Below are 9,113 nucleotides of genomic sequence, written 5' to 3'. Positions count from 1 at the left end.
AGAAATTACAACTTTAGTTTCTAAAGCTTTTTAATTTTGGTATACTTTTATAGTTTCAAAAAAGTTACTTATTGACCAATTATCTAAATTACCTTTATTCTTGTGCCGCTATTTGGCAATAATAATAGTTATAGTTATTTCATTTTTTGTATGGAAGTTAAAATTCTACTTTGTTTACATTTTACTAATTTTATGACAAAATATTTCAAATTAAGTGCCATATTTTTCAGGAAACGAACAACTAACATGGTCTAATTCCACACTTAAACGTCATGTTTGACCTTTCTTGAGAAGTTATTAATAAATGGATTTGTTCTTGTATAATGTACCTTTTATGTATCATTGTGAAGTTATACATTTATTTTGCACAGACCTAATTGTCTGGTAAATAGACAATGTTCTTTAGTGTTCCAAAGTGTATATAATTATATTTAAATATAAAAACTAAAAGCCTCTTTTATTTTTTTAAATAATGCATTCCATTCAGCGGTAAAGTCTATGTTCAAAATCTTTTTTGCCATAGTTCGTTACATAATAATTGATTTTACAATCGAATGCGTTCTTATGTCTAAATATAGATTTCTTTATAATTTACAATGGATCCATGTGAATGTTTTTAAATATACTACTAAAGCAAATATGTCTGACGAGTTAAGTCCACATAATACAAGTTTTCTTTCAAACAAATGTTTCATTATTTCGATTGAAAAAAACACAACAACAGTTCATGCAGATTTATAAACCACCAGCTTTTGAAATGAATGTATAGAATATATTTCATTTTTTGATTTTAAAGTATGAGTCGTCAGTGGGGGTGTTTTTTTTCGGGAGGGAGGGGGGTGTCCTAAAAGTTCTTAATTATTCTCGACACCTGATTAGAAATCATACTTATAACAATTTGGTAGAAGGACCAGACACCAAGGTATCCGCCAACTGGACTGATACCAAGCTGTGTTCAAACACTTTTGCAGTCCCTCAAAGCAGGCTAAAGGTAAAAAAGAAAATCGAATTCACGAATTTATTTGTTGATATGTTTTACTATGAGAGAAAACGATGTCTGCTACTCACCTTAAAAGTATGTTGGTAACAATATTAAACTTTCAGTATAAAAATCCGTACATTTACAGAAAATGATATTTCTTTAAAGTGTGTAAAATTAATTTGTTTTGTAAAGCAATGTAAATTGACTACATTTGGTAAAGAATAATCGATAGCAGAATGTAAAATTGTATTTATTTTAGTAGAATGTAGAATTTAATATATTTGATTTTGCAGTGTAAAACTAAATTTATATTTAATAGCGAAATGTAAAATTAAATATATATTGATAGTGAAATACAGATATGATATATGAAAATGTGGACTTCAATATTTTCATAGAAGAAATTGTAAAAGAAAGATGAAAGATGAACGGTATAATCTTATAAAGATAATACAATTTACTGAATTACTTTGAAGAGACCTGAAAAGGAGATGTAAAATTGTAGATGCATTTTGCAGATCAATGTGTAAACGTAGAGTTTATTAAGAGTTTATTAATTTGAACAGAAATACGTTTTGATTGAATTTAATGCTTTATGTCAGAAAGAAACATTTTAAACTGATTGAAATAGAGAAAATCGGAGCGACATTTTACGGCCTCCACACGGCACAATTAACATTGATGTGACAATAAAACTGAGAAAAACAAATCTCGAAAGAACGTCCAAAACGGCAAAAAAGGCAATGTTGCTGGCCCGGTTTAATTGAGCCTGTTTATGAACGGTAATGGAAAAGACAAGATTATGTCAATGCCTCCTAGAATCAGTAGAATTCAAAATTTAACATAAAAGAGAAAGACCACATACAAACAGTCATCCATTATGTTGAACATGCTCATTTCTTTCTGGTGATTTGTTTATAAGATTGTCTAAACACCATTTCATTTCTGCTATTTGTTTACATTCTTTTATATTTGTAGCCATTAATTTATAATGTGATTTGCTCAAACATAAATTGTCGGAAATTGCTACTTCATTGCGTTATCAAGTAGCTTCAAGTTTGTTTGCTAGTCTTTATCTATTTTTTTAAAACAATTCTGATTTATTCTATTTCAGTCCCTTTAACTTGCCTATTGAATTAGCTTGTAAAAGTGTTTATGGTAAGCTATTAATCTTAACATGTCGAATTTCTTCACGAATTCACGATTTATAATTCGCTACTTGAAGTTGAAATTGTAGATTTGTAAATTTGTAATCATGAATTCATAACTATAAAACTATAATCTACAATTTTAATAAAACTAAATTTACCTAGGGTATAAGATGTATAACTGGCAAATGGAGATCCTTACAGAGCCCCGAAAACAAAACAATGACTTTAAGGTGTTAATTGCAATATTGGTTTGATAAAGTATGTTCTTGAAATATAAAAACGCAAAATCTCGTACCGGCTTAAGTCGTCATATATCGACAACATTAGCACAAATGCAAGTTTCAGAACGTAAACATCAAAGGTGAAATCGGGCACCTTTTACTCGTGCCAATTTTTTTTGTCACATATTTTTGTAAAGGTAGAATTTTTATCAATGAAACCGTTTTATTTCAATATAATACAGATACTTATTTCAGCATTTGAAACCGTTTTAAACATATTACTCTCTTTTTATGACTTTAGAAATCAGCGTACAACATACGATGTAAGCGTAGATACGATGCAGATTTGTTTTTAAAGGATTTTGAGAGCATGACCCATACCCATGGAAATGGGCATTTCAGCGATTTTTTGATTTTTTTTAATCGGGACTAACGCATGACTCACTTTTGCAGTTATTAAATGAATGCAACGAATCACTGTCCTGGATGGCATCTTCAAACATTTAAGCACCATAACAGTGAAGAAGCCCTTAATTTTGATTTTAGCAATTGTAATTAAATATTTTTATTTTGGGATTTTTTTCCTGTGAATTGGGAAAATAATTTACTATATTTAATTGGGAATATGAGTATCGGCTATAAAACAAGCTAAAAAATCCCTGCGATGTATGCGGAAATACGATTTAAGCGGAAATATCAAGCTTCCTTATTGTGAACACTTAAAGTAAATTGAGAATAAAATTAGCTCTACTCAAGTGACATACGTTCATCGGACAAATTTGTTGCCCACTTAAGCCTGAATATATGCAAATGTAATGGTAAATACATTGCAAAAGTACCTTTTTGGAGAGTATTCACGAATTATTCAAGAAAGAATTCTGTATCTAATTACATGAAAGTACAATTATGCATACTACATTGTTTTTGGAATGAGGGACAATTGCGGTAGTATAATAACATTAGAACTGTTGACAACCAATCAAACATCTGATTTTATATTTGATTGTACAGATTCATTGATTCAATTTCCATTTGCTATTCCATCAATTCCAATAAAGCAGACGACAATCTTCATAAATGATAAATGAACGCTCAATTTAGTTTCTTTGTTTTAACTTATAAATAAATATTAAACAAAACACCAAAAACCTATGTTTTCTTTATTTATATGTTCTTTCTCTTGCCAGAAAATGCTGTCGGGTAACAAAAAATCTTGTTTTTGATGTGTCATTTGTTTTTTTTTGTTTGTTTGTTTGTTTGTTGTTTTTCTTTGTTGTTTTGTTTTTTGTTTGTTTTCTTGCATATTCTGAAACAAGGCGTTGGTTTGAAATTTAATAATAATTAGTAAAAGACTTGCCACTTTACAATGCGATCTACTATTAACGCCCGCATCCTTTCTTCCATACGTTTTCATTTATAAAATAGAGTTCATAATGTTTTTGTTGTTATTGTTTTGTTGGGTTTTTTATTGTTTTTTTTTGTTGTTGTTCTTTTTGTTGTTGTTTTTTATATTATATGTATTTGTGTCGTTTGTGTCGTAAGGTTCCTAAGAGATGTAAGATTTCAAGCCATTGATCATGACTGTTCAGCACAATTCTTGAGCCTGTGGCATGTTTTGTAATAGCCATCACCATTTTTTCATCTCGTGGAATGGTACAATCATTGTCGCTTGAAAAAAATGATTATCGCCTTTACTTTTCTTTTCTTTAGAATAGTTGTCTTGCTATATGGAATAGTTTTCTTACTTTTTATACCTCGTATTACTTTTCAAGTTATCATTTCATTTAGTTCTGCACAGTTTCTATTTTTTTCGATTAGGATATACTTAACTACTAGTAAAAATGTTGAAATATTCCAAAGCCGGTCCTAAGGGGCGTACAGTTGGCTTGCATTTACCAAAGCCGTGCAGCGTTCTCAATTTTGCGCTGCCTTTACCAACATTAAAAAGTTCCTTCTAATTTCTTTTTACCAAAAAGTACCCAGTTTGCCAAAAAAATACTGTACAGTAATGCAAATTCTTTTGAATTTAGCCGTAGGTGGTAAAGTTTATCTGCCATTTTTACATTCCCCTGCAAACAAATTCAACAACATTGAACTAGCTCTACGTGTGAGTTGTATTAAGGTAGGGGATAAATAAAACATTCAAATTGATTTTCTTTTTTCATTATAACAAAGTTACACAAACAGGAAGTGAATTTACAGCGACATTTAATGCAAAGTTTATAACAGTGAACATGTGGCTGATAAACTGTAGCGCCTTTCTATTTGCTGATCTTAATGTCGTATAAAATAATGTAAATATAATTAAGTATCAGACAACTAGATTTTAACCGCAGAACACTTGGCAACCGTAATGGTAAAATATGCTTTAAGCAATTTATCCCTTTTGGTTTTTGCATTTTCCTCGTTCACATTTTATTCCGTAAGAGCTAGTTATTCGTTAAATTACTGTAAATACAGAATGATAACTTACAGACAACATGTAATCTGTTTGTCATTCAATTAGCATTTTAGGAACAAAATTAGCACATTTCGGCAAATGTACTTATTGATTCATTTTCATTTCTTATCATGCTGCAGTCAGTTTATCTAAAATATACACTAATTGCAAAAGGCAACTATCTAAAACAAAACACATCGGCAATTACATTTCATTATGCTTAAAAGCCGGATGGATTTTTTTTATTTGAAAAGAAAAATAGTGAAATTGAAGTTGTCAATAAGTCCGGATAAATATTACGTTCTCAAGATTCTTTTTATATACTTCGAAGTTTCTGTGAAGCAATTTTTGTCACATTTCCTACCTTTAGAAAACATTTATGATTTAAGGGCTTCAAAACAATTTCGCCATATTTCAAACATAATTATAAATCCACCGCTGGAAAGCTTAAATTTTCAATTCAGGTATGACCACCCTAATGGGCACTATAAGGGAATGAAAATTGACAACACTGGTCAGATATATGCCTTAATTAAAGACGCCCGTAAGCAAGAACTTAAACAAAATTATACCGTACGGCTTGAGCGTGATGGATATTTTTCTGAACTTAAGCTTAGGTATTAAAAACACACTTAACAATCATCCTTATGAAAATGTGTTTTCCTATTGATTATTGTGAAGAAACAAATAATAGCATTCAAGCTAACAAATAACACAAACAAAATGATTGTTTCTACTCAAAATGTTTGAAGCACGTATAAAAATGTTACCCTACCCCGCACATTTTTAATACTTGTTTGACTATTTTCCTACTTGTAGAGTATAAGAATTCTATGTAATAAAGAAAATTTAAATCTCTAAAGAACGCCCAAAGCGGCACGGCACCCTCAAAGCCTTGCTGGCCAGACAAACAGTAACATAAGCACAATGATATATTTCAAAGTAAAAATTTGTTGGGGATCATTTTTCTTTACAGAGAGTCGAGTAATTTATAGAGAGCAAATTCCAATAGAATAATGACTTGGGTATTATTCTACGGGGTCACTTCACTTCGTTCAACCGGCAATCTTTTGAATTATTGTTTAAGTAAGAATATGTTTAAATATTGAGATCTATAGTTAGGAATGCCTTCAAACAGTCCATATTTTTCAAATTTAAGGGGAGCAAGTCCTTATAGTTGTTACCAATTACAATTATCACAGTTATTCCCTCTTATATTACTTTTTTTCTTAACCATTTCTTTACATGTAAACATTATCATTGTAATTTTATTATTTTTATTTCAGTGGTTCAGTAGCAAATATCACAATGTAAGACAGAATATGCATGAAATATAAATCAAATCAGATCTGCATATTAAGTGATTATAACTAATCACGTATTCACCTGACACCTGCCTCTTTGGGTTCGAATTAAAAAATGTACTTATAAACAAATTTACTTAGTAAAGGTTTTAGAAATTTGAATGAGATTTTACTATATCATATATATATAATTTACAGAAACAGTGATCATGTATTTTGCTGAATGCGACTTATGCTTGATAATTTATAAGTTGCAGACAAATAAAAATTCATCTTTGACAGTTGCGCTGTATTCCTCCTAGAGTAGTGCCGCTTTTTTAATTTTTGCATTCACACTCAATCGTGAAGTGTATTTCGTCTTCAACCTTATTCACTTGACAGAATCTGCAAAGTCTTTCACCTACAAGTATTTTTTAAAGTATCAAAGGTAAATATTCCAAATATATAATTACTGAAGAGTGATATTTCATATTGCTTTCAGTTTAAAGAGCTTGAAGTATTCATATTTAAATACTTGAAACATTGTAATTTAGCGATACATTTCAAGGATACAAACCACTTGATTGAAAAATATATTTGCAAATATGACAGTTTTTTTATTTAATATTTGACACAACAACCTATAGTTTCGCTTTTATAAGATTCTCTGACACAATAAACAATTGTACTCTTTTCGGGGTATATATCATTTGTATTCCTGCATGATACTTGTATTTTACATTTCAAATTTAAATAGTATGAAAGTAGCTCTGCAAGGTCTTAAAGGAACTTTATGCCCTAGAAATGCTTTATTTTTTATTCCTGAAATGCGTTATTGTTTTGAGTGTCCTATTATAGTTTTGGTCAATCACCGAAATCATATCTTGTGTCTGTTGCTTTTTGGTAATTAGTTTAGAATTTTATGTGAAAGTCAAAATACTACATTGTATATATATATTGCTATTATTATGACAAATTATTTCAAATTTAGCGCTTGTTTCTATAGGTAATAAGCATCTAACATGCTTTAAAACCAAATTTAAAACATTTTAACACTCATGACTATCGTTTCAAAATAAAGAACATATATTAGTTTATAAGCCATAATGTGCCTTTAATAGTTTTGCTTTGATATTTCAGTGTTTTAAATACATTTCTTTTTATTGTTTATTTACATGGTTTACATTATTAAATCAATTTTGGCTATAACTATCTATATGTAGTTATAAAGTTTCTAAAGTTTGGGATCCTCCTGGGCTCCTCGCCACTGGTCCTTGTTGCTGGGTTGTGTGGGGCTTGCGTTCATTGAACGTCGCCTTCCTTTGTTGATCTTGTTTACCATATTATATTCTGTAAACATATCCACTGGTGTTTCTAAATTCTAAATTTGTCCTACTTTAATGTTGAACTTATCTTGAGCCGGTGCTGGGGTGGGTTATATTTACCAATACCAACATTGAACAGGCTCAGTCAAGCCAAGGATGCACATTTTTCATATTGCCTTCTTTGGCATTCTTTTATGTTCAACGAGTTATTATTCTAAATGTAATGTTAAAGTTAACAGTATAAGCAGCGGTTACATACATGAGAGAACATGTTATATTTTGTCGGTAAAATATCACATTGTGAGTTGGTCTTCTTGTCACATAATGTGTATTTACTGTTTTGTACCAAATCCAGACTCTTTAAATGTCAAAAATTTACAAGTCATACATTTACATAAAACAACAATTGTGACAATGATTTCCCCCGATCATTAAAAATGTCACTTGTTTGGGTTTTTTTATTCATAAAAGTGGTAACATTTTCATTGTAAACTGTTGACTTACTTATAGGCAATGGCATTTTTGAAGCATGATCCTACATTACATTTGAGCTGCGTCATGACAAAACCAACAAAGTGGGTTTGCGACCAGCATGGATCCAGGCAATCCTGCGCTACCGCGCAGTCTGATCAGAATTCATGCTGTTCGCTTACAAACCCTATTACAAGTAGAGAAACTGAAAGCAAACAGCATGGATCCTGATCCCGACTGCGCTGGTCGCAAACGCATTATGTTGATTTTTTGCCATGACGCAGCTCATTTTATGATTTTCTCAAACGTTTCCCAGAGAAATTTACTTAGAAAAGATTGAAATAGAAAATTCCAAATAATTCAAATATATCAAAACAAATATTTTAACGTCTGCACATGTACATTATGTAAAAAAATAAATGTGAAATCATAAACAATAATTAAAACAGTAAAATTGGAAATGTTGCAGAATTGCTTTGGTAGCCACTGTTTAAGCAGGACACTAAACAAAAACAGGACAGGGGCACAAGGCAAAGCACGGACGGGTTGACAAAAACTGTTACATATTTTACGAAAAATACGGCAATGGTTTCGTAGCAGGTATCGTGGATTGTAAGACAGCAACTGCGTTGTTTACATGGTGGTAATTAAAGTGTGACAGTTAAGACTGAAGTTGTCAAGCGTGTATTCTATGAGGACAATTTCACTCGACATTACTTTGACCTCAAGTATGTCAATAAAACATGGCCTTTTGTTGTCCCAGTGGTAACTGTGGTACATCTTTTTCTTATGCATGAACATTATGAAACATGTGTAAAATGATAAACTTGATATGAAAAGCATTATGTTTTACGGCCTTTTGACAATGTACTGACCACCAACGTAAAGTTTGATACATATATAAATATATGTATAAATCTGTGTATATGAAGCAAAGACATTAGTTTTCACTTTAGTGGGAATGTATAAAAATATCAAGTACTCTCGATGGCTCTATCGTTCTTGTAACTGAAAAAAATATCTTTATGTAAATTATTTTTGAATTCTGAGCCAATCAAAACTATAGTAATACAATCTATATACCAAAAAACACACATTGCCTTGTTTATTTAGCTTCCGCCCTAGAGAACAATACAATCTATATACCAAAAAAACATATATTGCCTTGATTATTTAGCTTCCGCCCTAGAAAACCCTATGGGAATATCAAATTTCGTGTTTTGAAAAGACATCATTAGAA

Source organism: Ruditapes philippinarum, unplaced genomic scaffold, assembly GCF_026571515.1.
Source record: "Ruditapes philippinarum isolate M1 unplaced genomic scaffold, ASM2657151v2 ctg4762_1_1_1_1, whole genome shotgun sequence".
NCBI classification, from domain to species: Eukaryota; Metazoa; Mollusca; class Bivalvia; order Venerida; family Veneridae; genus Ruditapes; species Ruditapes philippinarum.
Note: the sequence above shows the minus strand (reverse complement) of the source record.